Below are 26,721 nucleotides of genomic sequence, written 5' to 3'. Positions count from 1 at the left end.
TGTACACATTAATTCATATCTAGCAAACAATTATAACTGTAAAACACGTTAAGATTTATAATCAAGGCTATATGAAAGACTTTTTTTACTGAAACAGTTCATAATTAAATGAAAGTACTAAAAGTATTCAAATAAAAGAAATATTAATTTATAAGTCTCTCATTTGTGAAACAGTTTTATTCATGTGTCCATGTCCAAGCCGGCAAATATCTTATTCATTTATTATAAAAATAAACAAGAAATTATCAAAGTTATCTAATTTAAAAGCAACTTTTTAAAAAGACCAAATCACATTTTAACGTAAAATAAACCAAGCAAGATTTCACAAATACACTAAAAGTTTTCTTAAATACTTTAAGTTGACATATAGGCATTAAAATGAGTAAACTGAAGTTTTTAAGAGATGTCAATTAAAATGGTTTTTAACCAAAGGAAGAGGCCTTGATGAACCTGACTTCATTTATGTTAATCACATATGCAGTAATTTAAACAAAAATTCTGTATATGAATGTGGAAATTATTTGGGAGTAGTGTCTAAGCATGTGAAAAGCATAAGAAAAAAGAATCCCCTGTTTCCTTTTGGATGCTTCAGACAACAGCAGCACAGCCTAGGGCACACTGCTGCGGATTTTAACTGTTGTATAGAACTACTCAAAATGCTTTTGATCCATTTTATCTTGCAAGTTAGCAAAGAAATGTTGCAATAAGAAACACCAACAAAGATCTAAAAAAGTTAAGCTCTGGATTACCATATTGTGTTCTCCTGCCATTCAATGCTTCATACAAAGGCAGTGGTGTTCAAAGTAAGAAAAAAAAAAGTGAGGAGAGAGAAAAAAGAGAAACTGGTTTCAGAAAGTGCAAAGCACAAAGTAAATAATATTCTTCTACATCCCTTCTTTTTCACAGATTGGATGTTAAAAGAGTTGCAGCAATTAGGCTTTTGTTAATTACCAGCTGTTGAAACAGATGTGTTGACTATCCTTATTAGTCAACAGCTGGGTAAGAAGAACAATTGATGCTCCCTAAAACCAACAGCCAGCTGCTCTGCAGTAATTATCTCCAATTATTAATACAGGTGATAAAGACAAAAAGCTCCTATCCTTCTCTTTCTATAACTTTGACAGTTTCAGTAACTATAGCTTTATCATTACAAAGCAATAGAGAATGCATTTATTAAAACCAGTAACAGTGACATATTAGAGTGGCATTAAATCTATGGTAGTTTCCATTATGCAATTTCTGGAGAAGGAATCAGACAAGTGCTACAAGTAGAAGCAGACATTCTGCAGGCTTTTATTTATCATATTTCAAATGTCACTGCCAACTTACTTCCCCAGCACTAACAATAATAGCTAAGCACTTAAGTTCTTTGAAAAAGAGAAGCATAACTAAAATCTGTTCTTTCTGATTTCCAGGTGTTTTCACTGATCATGTTTTATATTCAGTTCACTTAAGCAATATATTTCCTCTTGGTATGACTAAATATCAGTGTCTTGTTCCCTAGCTTATATTTCCTAGGTGACTGGTAGAAGCAATTTTACCAAACCCAAAAAGAATTTATTTCATTGCAGTAAACATTTCATGTATACAAAGAAATCAGCAAAACAAGCAAGCAAACAAAAAATAAAAACATTTTAGTTTGTAGACACCACTTTCTGAAATATAATATTCAAGTTTCTAATTATGAGGATGTTAAAAAAGAAATACCATGTTGGACCATACTGATAAAATACCATTAATTACATGTTTTTAAATTACTTTTATATTTCCTATTTTAAATATTCATCTTAAATTTTTACTAATAAGAAATGTAAAACAAAGATTTAGACAAGCCAGGAAAACCATCTCCGTCCTACGAAAGAGGTGTCTACAAGAATTTACAACCATATCTATTCACTAATTAGAGAACACTTAAAGACACTGCCTTTCTGAAAACAAGGATTAGAGCTGGATGAATGCACCCCTTTCACAAACCTTCCTCATGTCCCTGTTGGGTCATCACAAGCAGCTTGTTCTTCCAGTATTAAATAGAAAAGCCTACTGCTTATCAGTTTTTAACACCTCAGTTAGACATCAGGACAATTAACAGGGACAGAAACTTTAAATAACTTGTAAATAAATCATTTCACCAAGGAAGGTTGTAATAAAAAACAATGAACAGAACCAAACTTTCTAAAGCAATATTACGTAGGTTGCCACTAAAGTATTATGGATGTCTGATATAAAAAATATTAGCTAGAGGCCAAGCACACTGGCTCATGCCTGTACTCCCAGCACTTTAGGAGGCCAAGGTGAGAGGATTGTTCGCAGCCAGGAGTTCAAAACCAGACTCTGCAAGACAGCGAGACTCCATCTCTACTTGAAAAAAAAAAAAAAAGCTAGAAACCTCTCTTATCACATTCTATGTAATTATGGCTCCTACAGTAGAAATTTCAACATTTATATAATTACAAAACAAGAGAGATAAGCACATTACCAAAACCAAAAAAAAATTATCCATCTCTATAAAACCAACCTCCCATGAGAATTTGTAATATTTAAGATTCTGTAATTTACAGGGAATCCCCTGATATATAGAAGCTAACAAACTGTGTAAACAGAGGAACAAAACATTAGCATTTATGTTTGAAAACCTCTATTAGGCCATATAATTATTCCTTGATTTTTCAATTTTAAAAAAAAGATCTAACTTTCAGCATGGCAGTAGTGAGAGTAAATATCTTCCACCCTGATACTGGGCAGCCCTCCTTTCCCTTCCCACTAGGCAGGAATATTGGAAAAGTACACAAGCAATGTAAGAGCTAATCGTGCTTCCTTCTCCTCTGGGGAAAGGAACAGGTTGTGGCTACCGCCTAACAAGCCTACCCATCTTATATAACCATGCAGAGTAGCCAAGGCTACTACTGAAGCAAGAGGGCTGCCCTCTCCTCATTAGATCCTAGGTGACCTAAACAGGGAAGGTAGAAGTGAAACCTGTTTCAAAGTCACAATTCCTAAGCTCATTGCTGTTTAAAAATAAGCCGGGCAATCTATATCTTCCTTCCTTTGGAAAAAACTAATGGCAATATATAATGAACATCTGATTGCTACACACAATTCTTCTAAATGCTGCCTTTTTGAAATTTAAAAATACTTAGGCTGCAATTCCTCTAAAATTTAAAAATACTGGAACAAGACTCAAGCATTCAGAACTCTTTCAATAGGCTTCACCTAAGATACCTCATTTTCACACCAATTTCAATGCATTTCAATTTAAGAATTTCACTGGACGGCTTAATTTCCTGGGATAAACACCTGCATTTTCTCATCCATAACACAGGTGCCCACTGTTCAGCATGCCTTTCCTATTTTGCTCATTGGCAGACTCAAAAACATCCTCACAGCTAAGTCTTTCACATCTTTTTCCTATTTCATTTCAGCATCTGCATATATCTATTATAGCACTGATCTAATTTTATATGCATTTTGGGGTACGTTTATCTCCCCAAAACGTGGCAAATTTTTTCCTTTTCCTTTCTGTGTTTTCGGACTGTAGTATGTAAGCTTTCATTAAATGTTTTCAATAATAAATATAAATGCATACCTTAAAATCAGGAAGACGTCTTCAATAATTGTTCTGAAAGTACATTTTAATAAATCATGTGATATATAATCATATCACAGAAAGATATTAATTTAGCTTTACCCAGCATGCATATCCCTATGAATAAGAAAATTCATTCTCTTAACTGAAATAATCATCTTTGCTTTACTGAATGTCATATTCAAGACACTAATTCCAGTTTTGCACCATCTCATAAGTGATATGCCCTATCAACAAAGGAAAAAATTTTAAAGCAAAAATAAGATTTTTAAACCTCTTCTATCCACACCCCTACTCCTACAGTGTATTTGGAATAATTTAAAACTGTAGTTCCATGCCATATTTTTTATTGTATGTAACATATTTTGAGAACTCTTCCTTAACACACATCACAAAGTTATCACTGCTTTAAATTTATCTACAAATTTTAAGATTGACTACCTTCCACTGTTTCTTATACAATGTTTTATCCTCTTTGGTTATCTGTTTTAATTTTCCTTTAGCTATAATACTTCTTCAAGTAATTCCTCCAGGAAGAATAAATGGGTATATTCACAGTCTTAATTGTTTAAAAAAAGTCTTTGTTTTGCCCTCCTCTATAAATGATATTTTGGCTAGATATAGGATCCTTAAATTGCAGTCTTTTCCTCTAAGATTTATAAACACAGTTGCACTGTCTTGTTTTCCAATATTGCAAGTCAGGAATTCTATGCTGCTGTGATGCTCTTTCTTTTGTAAATAATCAGCTCTATACAGTTTTGTAACAAATGTTATAAAGGTATAATATTTCTCTTCACCATTAGTGTGCAGATATTTTGCCCAGATATGTCTATATATTTAGCATATGTATATAAATTTACAATTGCAAAGATGTAATTTACTTATTCTACTCAGTCATTGCTATGGATTTTCATTTTGATAACTCAAATTTTCCTTCAGCTCAATTGAGCTTTCTTCTATTATTTCTTTGAATATGGTTTCTCTTACATTTACTCCCTTTGCTCCTGCACTTACTCCATTTTCCACAAATTATGTTTTGCTTCTGATCATTTCACTCCATTTCCTTGTGTTTTTTCTTAGTGTTTCTCCCTTTGCTGTTCCAAATCATTATTTATATTTTTGTCCCTGATCATTGATATTAAAATCACCTATTATGTTTTTTAAACAATGGTCGTTTTTATCACTCCTTCAAAATATCTTTGGTTCTCTATAAGAAGCCTTATTTTTGCTTTTAACATTTTCTTCTCCTTTAAATAAAAAAGACTCAATTGGAGCCAACTATGTGGTAGATGTGGTCTTTCTTCGTGAACCAATCAAATTCCCTGAATTACATATGGGCCCTCAAGACTATTCATATCAGATGGTATGTGTTCCCTGAGCACATTTCAAAACTGGCATATTTAGAATAGTGGTGATGCAAAGAAGAGAGTAGTAAGCAGTTTCTTCATTAGGTAGGTTGGCAACTTTCTGTAGGGCACAACCATTAACAGGACAAGGGGTAGTTTCTTCCCAAGATCTAAGAAAACCTGGAGTTTAGGTAGTTGGAGTAAAAATAACCTTCATTCCATTGCTTCTTCTCTATTATTCATTCAAACGTTTAAAAGTTGTATTTATTTTGCTTCCATACAAGTGGAAAATAGTCCTCCTTTTGGATAATATTGACTCCATAGGGAATTTATATTGGTCCCACAGAATGATCAACTAGGCTTTGTACTATCTTTATCAACAAGCTTCAGTCCCAGTATATTCAAATACCAAACATATATCTTACTTATGCTTTAAGTAAGGCATTTTCTAAACTTGACTCACTTGTTTAGAAATATCAAATAAACTTAATTTCACTGTCTTTGTTAGTGACATTATCTCTCTGATTAGTCTTAAAAACCTGAAGTTATCTTAAAACATTTCCTTCATTTCCCATATCCAGTGAGCAAGTCAATAAGTTTTGCTACTTATTTCAAAATGCCTCACATTCTTTCCTATCTCTTCCTATTGCTGTTACTTAAGGGGCCCCCGCAATCTTCTTTACTTCATTCATGAAATACTTTAATAGCCTCCAAGTCAGTCTTTCCTATCTTCCTATGCCTGCCCTAATTAATGCCACTAAAACCTGTGAGATTACTGTCCTCTGACTCTTATATTATCAAGTGATACATATTACCACTCCTCCAGGCAAAGTTTTATCTTCAGGGCTTGTCCAATTCCTCCTTCACCAAGAATAATCTTTGCTTCACCTTCAAGAGCCCACTGTACAATATTAGAGTTTTCCAGTGGGTGATCAATCATTCTGGGAAACTTCTCCATGGGATGTAAAAAGTCCCAGTCTTTGGCAATAGGTGACCAGGTTTGGGGGAAAATGTACAAATCCATATGGTGGTACAAAAAATAGAGCTAAAACCAACACTGGTGTTAATGTCTAATGGACATGGCATAGATTATCTGCTTTCTGCAGTTGCAGTTTTTCCTGACCATTAATGTGAGCAAGCATAATTTATGGTTGACAATAATGGATTATCCATTGTTGCATCACTCCTAGTAATGTGACTTAAGTGTACAACTTAAGTGCATAGTAAATATGAAAGTTAACCCATCTTTGACTTTCTCTGTGGATTAACTATTGTGCTTTGTATCAAAAGAGTGCTAGTTTAATTTTTAACATTGTGAATATTATCACTATCCTTTATAAGAGCTCAGATAATGAAAATGAGAATGACGACAACTCCAATGCCAGCATGACCCAGGTATCATAAAAAATGAAGTCTAAATGGAAGAACGCATCACTGGCTTAGGGAGATAAACAACAAAAACAGAATATACTGTATACTGTACAGAAAAGAATCTGGGATTGGACATACTGGAGAAGGAGATGTGAAAGCACATACGAAGACGGAATCTCATAGGGTAAGTATTTTTAATCAGTCAGAGGTTTGTTTTATTTTTCCTCCCAAAATGGCACCAATACTAGCAGCTGCTGTGTTACCTTGGGTCACATGAAACACACATTATTGTATGGTTTCCATGATTGGTCTATGAAACTGAGTGAAGTTATTAATACAGATATTCATTCAGAGGTTGCAACTAAATTGTCTTATGGACAAACAAAAATGAAAATTTTGGTAAGAGATAAGTTGGCCCCTTATAGTGTAGAGCTGATTCTGTCAGCCCTTAATAGCAATCATGCTTTCTATAATATATCAAGTGATGTGTCAAAATATGGCAACAAATATTCCCCTACTTATTAGGTACTCTTATTTAAAAAATGAGGTTTCACATCATCATCTTGATTTCTATGGTTTAAATAAAACCAAGGAAATCATAAAAAAGAGTATTGATATCTTGTCCAAATAAAAACTAGACTTTCCTCATTTATCTGCCTTTTCTGGGGTACATAACACGTAGATAAATTTTGGGAGTTTCCATTTGGTCTATAAACTTCATATCAAAGAAAAATGAAAAGATCTTATCCGTTCAATGTCCTGTACACCTTATACATAGCACTGCTAGAAGGGGTATGATTTGCTTACCTGTGATACTGTGGTTTTCATATTGTAAGTTTTTGGTCACTTTTCAGTTTCCCAAAATATGCAAAACTGCTTAATGATTTTTCTTTATTCTATAGAAATTGAGGTAGTCTCCTTAGAAATGTGCCTAAAATGGCTATCATTGTTGATGGCAGGAGAAGATACGAAAAGGTTGGCCTGGGAAGAGAGATCATCATGGCAGATGGGAGGCAGGACTACATTGCAGCTCCTACTCGGATGGACAGAGCAGCATGCGGAGGCTCACATTGCGAATTTTAGCTCCAGAACAACTGCAAGAACAAACCAGGAATCCTAAGAGGACCCACAGACCCTGTGAAGGAAGTGGAGTGCTCCTGCAGGACTCGGGAGACACCCCAAATACTGTGAGTGCCCCAACTGCGGAAGTGGGAAAAGGAGATAATCCGCTCGCGAATACCAACCACCACCGTGCCCCTAGGTCTAGTTTGTGGGAGAAGTTTCCGACCTTACCTGGAGCTGAGTCAATTTAGAGAGCTGAACAAAATACAGGGGTAGAGGAAGCAGCAGAAGGGCCCTGGGAGCCTGCTGGGTCCCCAAGCAGGCCATTCCTGCCTGGCACCACAGGGATCCAATGAGAAGGCGGCCAAAGGCACAGGAGAAAACACCACAGGGAGAAGGAAATCTCCAGCTGAACTTTGTATTAATTTCAATGGGGCAAGAAGCCTCCTGGCCAGAACTCACAGGAGGGCATGAATTCAATGTGCAGACTCCACAGGTTGGGGAAGAACCAAGCCCTTTTCTTTCACAATTCAGAGGCAGGTAGCCTGGGGTAAGTTCTTTTTTTTTTTTTTCATTTAATAAAATAAAAGTTTTATTTTTTTCTTACATAAAAGGTTACCCTTTATTATGTATTTTTTGCCATTCAGAAAACAAAAAAGAAGAGGGAGAAATATGTTCAGGAGAAAGAACAACTTTTACTGTTTTAGAGTCAATGAAATCCTATTTGGCAGAAACTAAATGCAGTGCAAGATAGCGCGGAAGCAAAACTATTGCTTCTGAACAAAACTATTGCTTCTGAACCAGGGTGAATAAAGCAGTTACTTTTTCAGTTAAGAATCAAAGGTTAGCCATGTGGGAAATCCCTGTTCTTAGAGATTTCATGCCTTAAGTTCCATATGGCCATGCGTAGGAACATGCGTATAACCCGAAACCTCTTTACCGCTAAAAGAAATAAGATTTTTTAAAAACCTTAATTTTTCTTACCTCTGAAAAAAATAACCCATTTTTCCCTCTATTTTAAGCAAGCTCTGATAATTTTTTTTTAAGGGCTTAGTTCTGTAAACTCTAAATTCTTCTATCTCTGGATCAAGCCAGACTATCAGAAGGCTGCAAACCTGGGCCATTTTTGACTTCACAGAATCATATTATATTATGATACCCGTTTCTGAAAATCAAAATCTGATACAAGAAACACCATGGTGCAAACAAAAATGTACAAGGGTACCCACTACAGCACTATTTGTAGCAGTAAAAGATTAGAAATATTCTAAACATTCATCAATATGGTACCGGTTAAACATATTTAACACATCTTAAGCCCGGCTCGCTCACTGCCTGGAAACAGACTTGGGGTTGTTAGAGGGGCCACAGTGGGAGTGAGACCGGCCTTTTAGACTGCGTGGGAGCTGGGTGAGGCCTGTGACTGCCAGCTTTCCCCACTTTCCTGACAACCTGCATGACTCAGCAGAGGCAGCCATAATACTCCTAGATACACAAATCCATTGACCTGGGAACCTCGCCCTGATCCCCGACCCAAGGAGAGTCTGAGCTCAGACATACCTAGCCCTGCCCCCACCTGATGGGCCTTCCCTATCCACCCTGGTAGCTGAAGACAAAGGGCATACATATACTCTTGGGAATTTTAGGGCTCTGACCACTGCTGGTTCCTCTACATATTACCACAGCTGATGCTCTCTGGAAAGTGCCACCTCCTGGCAGGAGGCCAACCAGCACAAAAACAGAACATTAAACCACCAAAGCTAAAAACCCTCACAGAGTCCATTTTACCCATCCACCCCCCGCCCCCCGCCCCACCACCTCCACTGGAACAAGTGCTGGTATCCAGGGCTGAGAGACCTATAGACAGTTCACATCACAGGACTCTGTGCAGATAACCCTCAGTACCAGCCCAGAGCCAGGTAGGCTTGCTAGGTGGCAAGACCCAGTAAAAAGATAACAATCACTGCAGCTTGGCTCACAGGAAGCCACATCCATAGGAAAAGGGGGAGAGTACTACATCAAGGGACACCCCATGGGACAAAAGAATGTGAACAACAGCCTTCAGCCCTAGACTTTCCCTCCGACAGAGCTTACCCAAATGAGAAGGAACCAGAAAACCAACTCTGGTAATATGACAAAACAAGCTCTTAACCCCCAAAAATCATACTAACTCACCAGCAATGGATCCAAACCAAGAAGAAATCCCTGATTTACCTGAAAAACAATTCAGGAGGTTAGTTATTAAGCTAATCAGAGAGGCACCAGAGAAAGGTGAAGCCCAATGAAAGGAAATCTAAAACATGATACAAGAAGTGAAGGGAGAAATATTCAAGAAAATAGACAGCCTAAAGAAAAAACAATCAAAACGTCAGGAAATAATGGACACACTTACAGAAATGCAAAATGCTCTGGAAAGTCTCGGCAATAGAATTGAAGAAAGAAATTCAGAGCTTGAAGACAAGGTCTTTGAATTAACCCAATCCAACAAAGACTAAGAAAAAAGAATACAAAAATACGAACAAAGCCTCCAAGAAGGCTGGGATTACGTTAAACGACCAAACCTAAGAATAACTGGTGTGCCTGAAAAAGAAGAGAAATCTGTAAGTTTGGAAAACATATTTGGGGGAATAATGGAGGAAAACTTCCCCAGCCTTGCTAGAGACCTAGACATCCAAATACAAGAAGCACAAGGAATACCTGGGAAATTCATCACAAAAAATCATCACCTAGGCACATTGTCATCAGGTTATCTAAAGTTAATATGAAAGAAAGAATCTTAAGAGCTGTGAGACAAAAGGACCAGGTAACCTATAAAAAAAAGCCTATCAGATTAACAGCAGATTTCTCAGCTGAAACCCTACAAGCTAGAAGGGACTGGGACCCTATCTTAAGCCTCCTCAAACAAAACAATTATCAGCCAAGAATTTTGTATCCAGCGAAACTAAACATCATGTATGAAGGAAAGATACAGTTTTTTTCAGACAAACAAATGTTGAGAGAATTCACCACTACCAAGTCACCACTACAAGAACTGCTAAAAGGAGCTCTAAATCTTGAAACAAATCCTGGAAACACATCAAAACAGAACCTCATTAAAAAGCAAAAACAAAAAACAAAAAAACCAAGGTACACAGGCAACAAATAGCATGATGAATGCAATAGTACCTCACATCTCAATACTAACATTGAATGTAAATAGCCTAAATGCTCCACTTAAAAGATACACAACCACAGAATGAATAAGAACTCACCAACTATCTGCTGCCTTCAGGAGACTCATCTAACACATAAGCACTCACATAAAGTAAAGGGGTTGAAAAAGGCATTTCATGCTAATGAACACCAAAAGTGAGCAGGGGTAGTTATTCTTATATCAGACAACCAAACTTAAAGCAACAACAGTTAAAAGAGACAAGGAGGGACATTATATAATGACAAAAGGCCTTGTCCAACAGGAAAATATCACAATCCTAAACATATATGCACCTAACACTGGAGATCCAAATGTTATAAAACAATTACTAATAGACCTAAGAAATGAAATGGACAGCAAGACAATGATAGTGGGGGACTTCAGTACTCCACTGACAGCACTAGACAGGTCATCAAGACAGGATGTCAACAAAAAAAAACAATGGATTTACACTATACCTTAGAACAAATGGACTTAACAGATATATACAGAACATTTTATCCAACAACCACAGAATACATATTCTATTTAACAGTAAATGGAACTTTCTCCAAGATAGACCATATGATAGGCCATAAAATAAGCCTCAATAAATTTCAGAAAGTTGAAATTTTATCAAGCCCTCTCTCAGACCACAGTGGAATAAAACTGGAAATCAACTCCAAAAAGAACCCTCAAAACCATGCAAATAGGCCAGGCGCAGCAGCTCATGCCTGAATTCCCAGCACTTTGAGAGGCTGAGGCAGGTGGATCACAAGGTCAGGAGTTCAAGACCAGCCAGTTTGAGACCAACCTGGCCAACATGGTGAAACCCTGTCTACCAAAAATACAAAAATTAGTTGGGTGTGGTAGCATGTGCCTGAAATCCCATCTACTTGGGAGGCTGAGGCATCCAGGAGGTGGAGATTGCAGTGAGCAGAGATCATGCCACTGTATTCCAGCCTGGGCAACAGAGTGAGACTGCATCTCAGAAACAAACAAACAAACAAACAAACAAAAAACCCATGCAAATACACGGAAATTAAATAACCTGCTCCTCAATGAGCATTGGGTCAAAAACAAAATAAAGATAAAAACTAAAAGATTCCTTGAATTGAATGAAAATAATGACACAACCTATCAAAACCTTTGGGATACAGCAAAGGTGGTGCTAAGAGGAAAGTTAGCCGGGTGTGGAGGCTCGCACCTGTAATCCCAGCACTTTGGGAGGCCGAGGCAGGAGGATCACGAGGTCAGGAGATCGAGACCATCCTGGCTAACACAGTGAAACCCCATCTCTAATAAAAATACAAAAAATTCACTGGGTGTGATAGCAGGTGCCTGTAGTCCCAGCTCCTGGGGAGGCTGAGGCAGGAGAATGGCTGAACCTGTGAGGCAGAGCTTGCAGTGAGCTGAGATCATGCCACTGCACTCCAGCCTGGGTGACAGAGCAAGCCTCCGTCTCAAAAAACAAAACAAAACAAAACAAAAAAACAGGAAAGTTCTTAGCCCTAAATGCCTACATAAAAAGACTGAAAGAGCACAAACTGACATTCTAAGGTCATACCTTAAGGAACTAGAGAAACAAGAACAAACCAAACCCAAACCCAGCAGAAGAAAGGAAATAACCAAGATCAGAACAGAACTAAATGAAATTGAAACAAAACAAAACAAAACAAACACGAAGGATAAATGAAACAAAAAGTTGGTTCTTTGAGAAGTTAAATAAAATTGATAGACCGTTATCAAGATTAACCAAGAAAAGAAGAGAGAAAATCCAAATAACCTCATTAAGAAATGAAACAGGAGATATTGTAACTGACACCACTGAAAGACAAAAGATCCTTCAAGGCTACTATGAACACCTTTATGCACATAAACTAGAAAACCTAGAAGAGATGGATAAATTCCTAGAAACATACAACCCTCCTAAAATCAGGAAGAACTAGATACCCTGAACAGGCTAATAACAAGCGAGTTAGAAATGGTAATTTAAAAATTGCCAAAAATAAAAAGTCCAGGACCAGACGAACTCACAGCAGAATTCTACCAGACATTCAAAGAAGAATTGGTACCAATCTTTTTGAGACTATTCCACAAGATAGAGAAAGAGGGAGCCCTCGCTAATTCAATCTATGAAGGCAGCATCACCCTAATACCAAAACCAGGCAAGAACATAACCAAAAAAGAAGACTACAGACCGATATCCCTGATGAACATGGAGGCTAAAATTCTTAACAAAATACTAGCTAATCAAATCCAACAACATATCAAAAAGATAATCCACCATGATCAAGTGGGTTTTATACCAGGAATGAACGGATGGTTTAACATGTGCAAGTCAATAAATGTGATACACCACATAAACAGAATTAAAAACAAAAATCACATGATCATCTCAACAGATACAGAAAAAGCATTCAACAAAATCCAGCATCCTTTTATGATTAAAACTCTCAGCAAAATTGGCATACAAGGGACATAACTCTATGTAATCAAAGCCATCTATGACAAGCCCATAGCCAGCATAATACTGAATGGGGAAAAGTTGAAAGCATTCCCTCTGAGAACTGGAAAAAGACAAGGATGCCCATTCTCACCATTCTTCTTCAACATAGTACTGGAAGTCCTAGCCAGAGCAATCAGACAAGAGAAAGAAATCAAGGGCACATAAATCTGTAAAGAGGAAGTCAAACTGTCACTGTTTGCTGACAATATGATCGTTTACCTCGAAAACTCTAAAGGCTCCTCCAGAAAGCTCCTAGAACTGATAAAAGAATTCAGCAAAGTTTCTGGACACAAGATTAATGTACACAAATCAGTAGCTCTTCTATAAACCAACAGTGACCAAGCAGAGAATCAAATCAAGAACTCAACTCCTTTTATAATAGCTGCAAAATAAATAAATAAATAAAATATTTAGGAATATACCTAACCAAGGAGGTGAAAGACCTCTACAAGGAAAACTAGAAAACACTGCTGAAAGAAATCATAGACGACACAAACAAATGAAAACACATCCCACGCTCATGGATGGGTAGAATCAATGTTGTTGAAAATGACCATACTGCCAAAAGCAATCTACAAATTCAATGCAATCCCTATCAAAACACCACCATCATTCTTCACAGAATTAGAAAAAGCAATTCTAAAATTCACATGGAACCAAAAAGGAGCACGCATAGCCAAAGCAAGACTAAACAAAAAGAACAAATTTGGAAGCATTGCACTACCTGATTTTAAACTATACTATAAGGCTATAGTCAGCAAAACAGCACGGTACTGGTATAAAAACAGGCACATAGACCAATGGAACAGAATAGAGAACCCAGAAATAAACCCAAATATAGCCAACTGACCTTCAACAAAGCAAACAAAAACAAAGTGGGGAAAGGACACCCTTTTCAACAAATGATGCTGGCATAACTGGCTAGGCACATGTAGGAGAATGAAACTGGATTCTTATCTCTCACTTTATACAAAAATCAACTAAATATGGATTAAGGACTTAAATCCAAGACCTGCAACTATAAAAATTCTGGAAGATAACATTAGAAAAACCCTTATAGACACTGGCTTAGGCAAGGATTTCATGACCAAGAACCCAAAAGCAAATGCAATAAAAACAAAAATAAATAGTTGGGACTTAATTAAACTAAAGAGGTTTTGCATGGTAAAAGGAACGGTCAGCAGAGTAAACAGACAACACACAGAGTGGGAGAAAATCTTCACAATCTATACATCTTAGAAAGGACTAATATCCAGAATCTACAACGAGCTCAAACAAATCAGTAAGAAAAAAAACAAACAATCCCATCAAAAAGTGGGCTAAGGAAATGAACAGACAATTCTCAAAAGAAGATACACAAATGGCCAACAAACATGAAAAAAACGCTCAGCATAACTAATGATCAAGTAAATGCAAATCAAAACCACAATGCGATACCACCTGATTCCTGCAAGAATAGCCATAATTCAAAAATCAAAAAAACAGTGGATGATGGCATGGATGCAGCGATCAGGGAACACTTCTACACTGCTGGTGGGAAGGTAAACTAGTACAGCCATTTTGGAAAACAGTGTGAAAATTCCTTAAAGAACTAAAAGTAGAGTTACCATTTAATCCAGCAATCCCACTACTGGGTATCTATACAGAGAAAAAGAAGTCATACGAAAAATTTACTTGTATACGCATGTTCATAGCAGCACAATTCACAAAATCTTGAATTTTGTGAATTCAATTTTTGCAAAATCGTGGAACTAACCCAAATGCCCATTAATCAATGAGCGGATAAAGAAACTGTGGAGATATATATATGATAGAACATGGTTTTATGTATATATATGATAGAATACCACTAAGCCATACAAAGGAATGAATCAACGGCATTTGCAGCAACCTGGATGAGACTGGAGACTATTATTCTAAGTGAACTAACTCAGGAATGGAAAGCCAAACATCATCATATGTTCTCACTGATAAGTGGAAGCTAAGCTATGAGAACACAAAGGCATAAGAATGATACAATGGACTTTGGGGACTTGGGAGGAGGGGTGGGAGGGGGCGAGGGATAAAAGACTACAAACAGGGTGCAGTGTATATTGCTCGGGTGATGCGTGCACCAAAATTTCACAAATCACCACTAAAGAACTTACTCATGTAACCAAATACCACCTGTACCCCAATAACCTATGGAAAAATTAAAATAAATAAATAAGTAAATAAATAAATAAAAGGTTGGCCTGCCATAAAATTATATTTTCAAAGGATAGGACAAAAAAGTCCTCTTTAATTTAGAAACACAATAAAGGTAAGTAATTTATATGCTTTTCTTTAAACCTGCTTGATGATCACTAAAAAACACTACAAGGAGCCTAGAAAAAGAAGAATGAACCACCCAAGTTTGATGTTATATGTATGCTGCAACAAGTACTCATATAGTAAAAACAAAACAAAACAAACCCCCACCCCCGCCCCCGCCACACACACACACAAAAAACAAAACAAAACAAAACAAAACAAAACAAAACCTTAGGTTTTTGGAAAATAAGAATGTTTTGGAACTCAAAAAAATATTACCAGAAAAGGCACTATATTAGTGTCCTAGGGCTACTGAATGAAACAAAAAACCACAAATTGGGTGGCTTAAAACCCACAGAAATGCTCTCACATTTCTGGAGGCCAGAAGTTCAAAATCAAGGTGTCAGCAAGGTTGCTTTCTTATGGAAGGTCTGAGAGGGAATCTTCTGTGCCTCTCTCTTGGGCTCTGGTAGTTGCCATCAATCTTTCACATCCCTTGGCTTGTGGACACACTAATCTCTGCCTCATTACATGGCTTTCTTTCCTGTGTCTTTTGTATCTGTGTCCAAATTTTCCTCTTCTTATAAGGACCCCAGTCATTGGATTAGGTGGTACCCTAATCCAGTATAACCTTATTTTAACTCAATTACATTTACGAAGATCCTATTTCCAAATAAAGTCACTTCAGAGGTACTGGGATTAGGATTTGAACATATCTTTTTGGGGCACACAATTCTAACCACTACAGGCAGCCAGGTTGCACAAGACTTTAATTTCTTTAATAAACTATAACTTATTTGATATCTATTTTTGATTTCATAAGTTCAAATTACCTTTGTGCCCAACTGATGCTGAAAAAGCTTTCTACAGAGTTCAACATCCATTCACAATAAAAACTTTTAGCAAACTAGTCAGTGCCTAAAACTTTCTCACAGGGATAAAGGATATTTACAAAAAACCACAGCTAACAACATACTTAAGGTAAAATCCTGAATACTTTTCCTCAAGATAGAGAACAAGGCAATGATGTCTGTTCTCATCACTGTTATTTAATATACCTAAATAACTTACAGCCCATGCAATAAGGAAGGAAAAGGAAATAAAAGGTATACAGAATGGAAAAAAATACAAATGTCTCTATTTGTAGATGACATGATTACATTGAAAATCCCAAGGAATCTTTAGAAAACAACTGTAAAACTAGTAAGTGAGTCCATCAAAGCTGTAGGATACTATTAATGTAAAACTGGAAAGCAAAACGTTAAAATAATATTAATACCATTGTAATAGTGCTAAATATTAAATACTTAGGTGTAAATGCAACAAATGTGCAAAATCCATTTGTTCAATAAACAAAATGTTTATTAAATAAATCAAAGAAGACCTAAACAACTGGTTACACATACACTGTTCCTTGATCAGAAGTCTCAATGGTAAAGATGTCATTTCTCCTATCAAAAGCCCAACTGGATTCTTTTTTGTAGATATAGACTGGTTGATTTTAAAACAAATAAAAGGCAAGGAAAGTAGAACAGCTAAAACAATTCTGAAAAAAAAAAAAAAACAAAATTGGAGTAATTGGAACATTTAGTCCACTTGGTTTAACAAATTACTCTTTTTTCAGGATTATGTTTATTATTTTAATATTTAGTTTGGACTATTTAAGTATATCCTATTATATCACTTTCCCCCTTCATTAGTTCCTAAATTCAAATTCTTGTCCTTTTCATGGTTATCTTAGAGATTCTAACTTGTTTTCCTGCCTTATAACAGTCTAATATAAATATATCACTTCTCCAGTAATGCTATAACCTTAGAACATTTTGAGTCCATTACCCAGTTCTAGGTTTAAGGGTTATTTTTCTCATGGACTTTAATTTATACATGGATTTGAAATGACACAAGACATTATTATTAATTTTAAATAAGTGGCCGGGCATGGTGGCTCATGCCTGTAATCCCAGCACTCTGGGAGGCCCAGGCAGGTGGATCAGGAGGTCAAGAGATACAGACCAGCCTGGCCAACATGCTGAAACCCTGTTTCTACTAAAAATACAAAAATTAGATGGATGTAGTGGCATGCACCTGTAGTCCCAGCTACTTGGGAGGCTGAGGCAGGAGAATGGCTTGAACCTGAAAGGTGGAGGTTGCAGTGAGCTCAGTTCACAGCACTGCACTCCAGCATGGCAACAGAGCGAGACTCCATCTCAAAAAAAAAAAAAAAAAAAAAAAAAAAAAGATTAGACTTCATTAGATCAATATTTTAGTATTTCCAAACCCATTTATCCTTCCGGCTGCTCTGAATTCCTTCTTACATTTCTGTGTTTGTGTTTGGTATCATCTTCCATTTGATTTAAGAACCCCCTTTACTATGTTTTTCAATTCACCTCTGCATGTGACTAAGTCTCTTCGGGTTTGTTTGTCTGAACTACGTTTACATGTCACTATGTCACATTCCACTTTGAAAGATATTTAAACTAGGTATAGAATTTTACACTGGCTTTTTTTTTTTTTTTTTTTTGGAGCTTTAACAATGTTATTCTAATCTCTTTTGACTTCTGTTATTTCTATTGAGAATTCAGCAGTCAGTAATGCTGTTCTTTGAACAACTTTTTTTTCCTCAGTCTACCTTTAAAATTTTTCTCCTTATCTCTGAGTTTATTACTTTAATTAGATTGTGTCCATGTGTCATTTTCTTTTATTTATCCTACTTGGTGTACTTAAGAGCTTCAAGAATTTGTGGTTTGAAATTTCCATCAGTTTTTGGAGAAATCTCGGCTACTGTCTTGTCAACTCCTGCTTGTCACGTTGTCTTTCTCATGTCCTTCAGAGACTCTAATTATACCTATATTGTACTGTTTTGAGTTTCATTGTCTCTCAGCTACGTCTCCTCTCCCCTAATTCCTTTTTATCTTTGCTATAATTTAAAAATGTACTGTTGATTTGTTATCTAATTTACTAATCCTGTTTTCTGCTAAGCTCATCTAATTTCAGATATTGTGCTCATTAATATTAGAATTTCTATTTGATTTCCATTTGATTGTTTTATAGAGATTATAATTTTGTAATGAAATGCTTAATATATTCATCTATTTTCTCTCTTATTTCTCCTACCTTTTTGAATATTTTCATCATAGCTATTGCAAAGTCCCTGTCATCTAATGCCAATATTGGATCAACTTTAAGTCAGTTTATATAACGTGTATTTCTCTTTGTTTTGAGCCTGTGGTCTTATCTTCTTGTGTATCTAGTAATTTTCAATGGAATGTCTTCAATTGTATATAATATATAAGCGACATTCCAGATATTATTTAGTCTTGAGGTTTAACCTTCATCTCTGCCAGGTAGATAAAGTGGGGCTGATCATTTTAATTAAGAACTGCAGAATATGGGGGTCAGTTAGCCTCTAGTTGTTTTTTGTTTTTTTCTTGAGAAGTAGTTTTGCTCTTGTTGCCCAGGCTGGAATGCAATGGTGCAAACTTGGCTCACTGCAACCTCCACCTCCTAGGTTCAAGCGATTCTCCTGCTTCAGCCTCCAGAGTAGCTGGGATTACAAGTGCCCACCACCATGCCTGGCTAATTTTATATATATATATATACACACATACACACATACATATATATGTATATATACATACATATATATACATATATATACACACGCACATATATATATATATATCTATATATATATTTTTTTTTTTTTTGTAGTAGAGACAGGGTTTCACCCTGTTGAGCAGCTGGTCTCAAACTCCTGACCTCAGGTGATCCACCCATCTTGGCCTCCCAAAGTATTGGGATTACAGGTGTGAGCCACCACGTCCAGCCTATAGTTCTTATAAAACAGCTGCAAAATCCATCCTGCTTTTCAGACTTTTTTTTTGTTTTTAATCTCCAAACCTGTGCAGTCACAGATATCCAGAAGGCACTATTGGATGTGTACTTAATGCTCCCTCCCCTCAATATCAACCAAAAATCTGTTTTTTTTTTTTCTTTAAATACCAGACAATGGCTCTCCAGGAGTAAAAAGCTAGAATTTTCAGATTTCTGCCTGCAGATAATCAACACATGCCTACGAGATAAAAGTGGCTGCAAAAATAAGCTCTCCTTTCAGGTTCTTCACTTCAACTGTTTTAGTCTCTCTAGTCTTTTACTCCAATGAATAAAAGATTCTCAAGGATCCAAAATCAAGGCTCTGAAGATAGAACAATAAATATACAATACAAAAATTGACAGGAAAAAGAGTAAAGAAAGTCTCAGATTACCAGAATGTCAGGAAATCCAGCTGGAAAACAAGAGATCTAATCTATATCAATCATGTGATTAGGTGCAATATTCATGTACATATATAAATATTATCTACACATACATGTTAACTCTGGAATTATCTTTCTTCCTTCAGAAGTTGAAAAGATAAGAAATAGAAATGAAGTCTGTTTTACTACATGCCAGCATACATTTTTTAGTCTTATGAAGAAGACATATTATTACAGCAAAAATCTGTTTTTTGTTTGTTTTTACCACCCTTCATTCTTTATTAGTGTTTCTGGTAGGAAAATATTTCCAATTTCTTTTAGAAAATCATTCTTCCCCTATTCATAACATATCCTTAGGAGCAGACCTAGATTCTCCTAAGGCGGTCAGTATATTTCACTCCATTGGTCACAGTAATCATTTTAGAGATAAATGAATAAGCATATGACCTCTAGTAGTCCAATCCAAGTTTAAAAGACCCAATTCTAGAATTTGTTTTTATTTTTGATAAACAACTTTTTTTTCCTTCTAGACTTCAACTGGGAAGTTGAGAAGGCAGAAGCTTCTACCTCATGAATGTCGAGCCAATACATAGAGGAGAGCAAACAAAACCTAGATACAGAACAAAAGTTTTGGGGTCCTACACAAGAATTTGCTGAAGTTAAAAGAGAAATGAGCTACTATTACACACGACATGTTTGAATCTCAAAATCATCATGTTGAAAGAAGCCAGACACAAAAGAGTAGGTATTATATGACTCTACTTGCATAGCATTCCAGAAAACGCAAGTGAATTTATCGTGACAAAAAAGCAGAGGAGTGGTTGGCTGGGCTGGGAATAGAGGCTGGGAGGCAGCACAAAAAAAAATATTTTGGTGGGATGATAGAAATGCTCCGTATCTTCATTATGGTGGACATATATGTCAAAATGCATTGAACTGTGTACCTTAAATGGATGAAATTTACTGTCAACAAAATTGATTGAAAAAAGTAAAACAAAAAAACAAAAAACAAAAATAATCTCTGGAAGTTAGCCCTGTCCTTGGTCTTTTCAACTATGTGAACAATAAGTTTCACTTATGCTTGAGCAATTTGGGTTGTGGTTTTCTAACCCTTGAAACAAGCAAATACTATCCAATACAAATACACTCATTTTACAAAATTTACCATGGCAAGAAAATGTATTAATGCATTTTTGAAAGATAGTCAATAACAGTTGAAACAAAAAGGCTTACAGGTGCTTAAAGTCTCAGTTTTCTTTTAAACAAATAATTGTTAAAACCCCACAATTCTGCAACAATGCTGATTACCTCAAGTTTTTTTTCATCCTTTCTAAGATAGTCCGACAATGTTTCTTAAGCTCTTATATTGTTTAGGAATTGTTACATAATGTTTTTCCTAATCACTGATTAACATTTTTTTCTGCTTCGCACTTATAGTTGGACAAGAAATAATATATAATTTTCCAAGTAACATCATCAAACATTTGCATCGTTTCAAGTCACATCTTTGGTTTTCCCTTCTCTTGGTTCAATTATCTTAATTTCTACCTCAAGTTTCCTTTATTTATTTATTTTAATACATCTTTTGGATCTTAGAAGTTTTCTCATTTCCTCTTTAGAATTACACAGGAAAATATTAGTTTTAGAGAAGCATGACTGTAAAACACCCAATATTTTATAATAAATACATTCTAAAAACAAGACTGATAGCTTCCAGATTGAAAAAACCTGCCATAGAGAAACCTATAGTCTTATAAATAGGGAAGTTAAAAATGTCCTTGAGACAGATACACATATCACATTTTTGTTAGAGAATCTTAAATTTCATATAATACAATAAAGTGAATATACATAAATTAGGCTGAAAGTTAGGTCACAGGTATATAGCACTACCAAATGGGAATTGTTACCAGGACAAAACTGATACACTCAACGGAAATACTGTATCAGGTTTCATGATTTAAGTTCAACAATTTGAGGTTCTGGAAACAAAGGTCTTAATTGCCTTACGAGAATCCTTCCTCCCCTTTACTTCCTTCCTAGTCACACAAAATAATGAAAATGGAACACTTGAAATAAAATTATTGTTTTCTTTTTTCTTTTTATTTTTTTGAGATGGAGTCTCACTCTGTCGCCCAGGCTGGAGTGCAGTGGCGCGATCTCGGCTCACTGCAAGCTCCGCCTCCCGGGTTCACGCCATTCCCCTGCCTCAGCCTCTCCGAGTAGCTGGGACTACAGGCGCCCGCCACCACGCCTGGCTAATTTTTTGTATTTTTAGTAGAGACGGGGTTTCATCGTGGTCTCGATCTCCTGACCTCGTGATCCGCCCGCCTCGGCCTCCCAAAGTGCTGGGATTACAAGCGTGAGCCACCGCGCCCGGCCAAAATTACTGTTTTCTTAGTAGTTGTTTCATCTGATCAAAACATTTCTTCTGATCCATGTTAAACTATATACAATACAGAACTATTATAAATCCTTAATATATTATAGTTATTTTTACATAATTTATGCCATTTGAAATAAATTTACCACTTTCCTTATATTCAAAAAATGTTTCCTAAATAGTTTCATATTTTAAAAATTCAGTTTTTAGTAATTTTCCTCACAGTTTCATTATCTTCTAGGTAATACACATTGTCATATATAATTCCTTTAAGGTACTGTCTTCAGCTAAGCATTCTTCACCTAGATGGATATCAACACCAAACTTACGGTTTTTGAATGGAATATTATTGAATATTATTTTTATAGCTTTTATGCAATGACACTTCTTGAATTTATTTTGAGATAATAGGTATAATAGATAATAGGCATATTATCAATTGGCTCTGTTGGGAAAAATGACATAACTATAATTTGTATTTCAAATCCATTGAAAAGCTGGAATTAGAACACAAATATATGTGTAGCCATTATGGAGTATGAACTATATTTTTAAAATGCTATTTATATTTAAAGCTAGTAAGATCAATTATTGCTTTATGCCTTTTAACACCTAACATGGTGACATATTAATTAAGCACTTAATTCTGTATTTGACTCAGTGCTTTCTCTGTGATCTACTATATATTAACAACTATCTAAGCAACTATCTAAACAATGAACAATTATCCAAATAAAATAAGACCTAGAATACAGGTTCTTAACCTAGAGCTCATCAGTGAGCTTGGGAAGGACATAAACTCCTTGAAGTTATATGCAAATTTCTGTAAACTTGTTATTTTTTTTTTTAGGGAGAAGACTCAACATTTGCACTGGTTTCTCAAAAGGGTTTCAACTACACAAAAAGTGTTTAAAAATCCAGTTATATGGAGAAATAAGATCAATTTATTGTCAAAAGACAGAATTATTCCTTTTTTACATCAACCAGGCTTGACATAACTGTAATCTCACGGAAATGTATGCTTCTGTAATCAAGAATTTGCATGTAGAAGGAATGCATCACAGAATATATGACATCTTGCTATGTCTACTGTATTAAAGAATTAAAGAGGTTTGAAAATAAATATGAAACAAATCAGACAGAAACCTCAATTGTATTAAACTAAAATATCATAGCTAGGAACATCTCAAATTGAGAATAAAGTTTATATAATATTTCAGTGTCATATGAATGTCATAAAATAATAAAAATGTACCATATAATTATTTAAAAAGCACAAGTCTATAAATTGGAAACAATGACCAGCTAAGAGATGACAGGTAGGCTGAAACTCAACCTATTTCCAAACCACTAAAGAAGACATAAATAAACCTCAAGGGAAAATTACATTTGTAGGTTTATAAAAATATTTTTAAAAACCACTCCTATAAAGAAAAAGATATAAAAAGAAGACTTGAGAAATGATTAAGGATAAAGGATAAAAAATTAACAAAGCTACATATTAGGCCACTTTGGTTCATGCAATTCTCTTTTGTTTCTCTCTAAAATGGTATATCAATTTTTATTTTTCACAAACTTCTTTCAATTAAGAAAGAAAACACATTTGCACAGGAAAAAGCAGTTTTTCATCAGCTTTTTCTAGTCAGTGAACAAAAGGCTGAGAAGAAATCTTTTTTTTTTAAAGTGGTTACATTATAGTATAATGTATAGATTATATAAATCATGCATTATCTTACAGACATATATAAGAATGTATAGGGATAAAATGTATAAAATAAAAGAACCAAATGCTTGCAACAGAAAATAAAAGTGTAAAGTTTAGTTCTTTTTCTGTACTATAAAAAAGCCAGCCATCCTGAAGGCCTGTGCCATTCTTAGGCCACTTTCAGGCAGATTCTGAAAAGCTGGAAAGTAAACACAGGTGTTTTAAAACTAGAGCTGCTGTCACGGACAACCACAAACACCCTTAACTCTGATGTGGCAACGCCTCTTTCCCGCCCTCTGTTTTTTAAAGCAATACCCGAAAAGAAAATGTCAAATGTTTCACCTTTCAACACCTCAGAATAAGTAAGAGCTTAAAGTGCTGTTCTGTAAATCTCTAGCAAATAGATCACTTTTTCACTACTTTTAAATGTAGCCAATTAAATATTAATTGCATAAGATAAAAAGTGGAATTTCTTTAAAAATTTCCACCACTCCAACCTTACACACCCTCCCTCTTCCACCATATTTTACAGCAGTTTCTTTAGTTTCTTAAAGCAAAATCTTTTGCTTGACCACATTTAGATTGTTTCTTCTATCGTATAGTTTTTACAGAAAATATCTGATTTCTTCTTGGAAGGTTTAACATACAACTCAGAAAAATGCAGAGGTTTAATTGAAATATGTAATTCTCTTTTAGAAAACTGTATCCTAATAGGTACCTAAATAGGAGTAGAAATCATTTACAGAGAAAAATAGAAAACAGAAAGTAAAATAATTCCCAAACTGCTACAAAACATGGAACTCAGGTTTCGGAATCAACTCATAAATGGAATCAATTTTCAAACACTGAAATATCAATCTATTATTTATAATTGTATAAAATTGCCCTTAAACAGGGATAACATTCATTAGGAATTGATAAGTTACAACCTAACTAGTAAATATAAGAACTAAAGAAAAATTAATTCTTTATGTTTTACCATATACATCAAGAAACAGGTACTGTTAAGGGAATGGCCAAGCATCAATCAGTTCCCAAATTAATCTTGGAGGTTATTTTGAGAGGTTTAGTCCTACCCTCAGAATTTCACAAATAATTCCTTTGTGCAATCCACGTAAGAACTGCTCTGTGAAATCACACTTGTTTGTATATTTGATTATTTTTAATAAAAAACTAGTAGTTTCTTTGTGCTGTAAGCTTTTAATAAGGAGATGTCTGCCTTTTTAAATAATAAAATAAAAATGAATAGGAATAAAAATAAAACTGAATGACAATTTTATATCAGTAGCTATATTTTTCCCAAAATTTCCTCAGATATTTTATCATTTTCTATTACCTTTTAAAAAATTGTGAATAGTTAATATCAGAGCTATATAATATTTGGCTAAGCAGAAGCAATCAATAATAAATAAGAGAAAAGTAAACTTTTGCCATCTTGTTCAGATCCATCCATGCATTGCTTTGTCTCAAATGTGAACGACATTATATAGTATTGAGACAAAATAATAATGTTGTGACAAACCAACGAAGTAAAGACATTTAGAATTAAGTTTGACAATTCTTAACTGAGTCCACTATACTCCGGTATTATAACATATGCATGATATCTATGGGCACAAAAGAGCAAGGAAAGGGCAGTGTGTCAGTATTAGAAGTTAATTTCCTTGCTTTTGTTGGTTTATGTTACCATCTAATAGTACATAAACAATCTGTTTCTAGGCAATGAATTTCTTCCTCTGCCATGATGAGCTGAGTTCATTTGTACGTTAAGTATCTTTCAGCATATAAAAATCCAGTTTAACAGCAACAGCAACAAAAGCCAGTAAAGGAATGTTATTTAAAAATCAAATTTACAAAAATATAAGATATAAAACATTTGCTTAATTAGAAAGAAGGTTACTACTTACATTTTACAACCTCTCAAAAGCTGAAGGTAATTAATACAGCAGAATTTATTAAAAACAAATATATTAATATATCTTAGAATACTCAGGTTTTGTTGGTAATTCTTTCTTGGTCTTTCTAAAATTTAAGTACTTATCTGAAAACTTGTAGATCTAGATAAAAACCAGTAAATGACTAACACAAGTAAGATTCCAGCAACTAATACAGTAAGGAAATTTTTAAAAGAGGCACCTCAGGCTTAAAACCTGACCATCATATAACGGAGCAAAAACACAATGGACAAATGTACTTTTTTGATGGCTGTGATCATGACTTAATTTCACTATCCTCCTTTTCTAGTAAAAATTATAGTCTTTCTAGTATTTAAAATGAATAATTATATAATAAAATGCAATATAAAAAATGTCACTTTTAAGAAAGAAGGACAAAAATGCTGATACAACTTGAGAATAAAATACACAAAAATGACTCTGGAAATAGCAAGTATCAAAAGAAAGTGAAGATTAAATAGTCATAAATCACAAACAATACCTGAAACAAGATACTGGATTATACTGAAAACACTTGCACGGAATATATAAAACTATGTTGCATGATTTTGTGAAATTATTAAGAACGTACAAATAAAAGATAACATAAATGCCATTTAGATACAATTATGGTTGTAGACGATTCAAAGTTAACATTTTCTAAAGAAAAGGCTGTAAGTTATCAAAACTCCCAGAGGTTGACATTCATCTGAAAATACATGAAATTTTTTTCAAGACTGTGAAATATATTCTTAAAAAATTTTAACATAAATACACAAAAGAATAAAAATGTTGGAAATATGCTTTTTGTATCAAATTTTAAATACTAAGTAATAAATTATAGGATCTATAAAATGTGTCTATGAGTCAGTAGGCAAGAGTGATTTTCCAAGATGCCTTTTTTTGTTTCAGTTAAAATTAAAATCCATGCTGTCTAATCCTTGGAGTCAATTTGTAATTAAGGGGATTTGATGAGAGACCAGGCACTGCATTAATGATAAAATTTAATATCTGTTTTAATGCATCAACATAACAGAAAAACTAACCAACACTGAACAACACAATAAAGTCATTTTGTTGTAGAGGACATATCTATGTCAGTCTGTGA

At 34.9% G+C, this 26,721-nt stretch overlaps 1 protein-coding gene and 1 long non-coding RNA gene across 7 annotated transcripts in view; one reads left to right on the top strand and one right to left on the bottom strand.

Annotated features, from left to right (window-relative positions):
• MIPOL1 (mirror-image polydactyly 1) overlaps positions 1–26,721 on the bottom strand; it is a 372,872-nt gene that overhangs the window by 153,990 nt on the left and 192,161 nt on the right. The window lies entirely within an intron of this gene.
• LOC131381544 (uncharacterized) lies at positions 6,174–23,147 on the top strand. The gene is made up of 4 exons (XR_009210363.1): positions 6,174–6,484; positions 7,260–7,487; positions 20,122–20,332; positions 22,825–23,147. It is a non-coding gene; the product is annotated as an uncharacterized LOC131381544 (long non-coding RNA).

This window comes from Hylobates moloch, unplaced genomic scaffold (genome assembly GCF_009828535.3).
Source record: "Hylobates moloch isolate HMO894 unplaced genomic scaffold, HMol_V3 SCAFFOLD_16, whole genome shotgun sequence".
Taxonomy (NCBI): Eukaryota; Metazoa; Chordata; class Mammalia; order Primates; family Hylobatidae; genus Hylobates; species Hylobates moloch.
The sequence above is the reverse complement of the archived record's forward strand: the minus strand, read 5'-3'. Positions and strand labels throughout refer to the sequence as shown.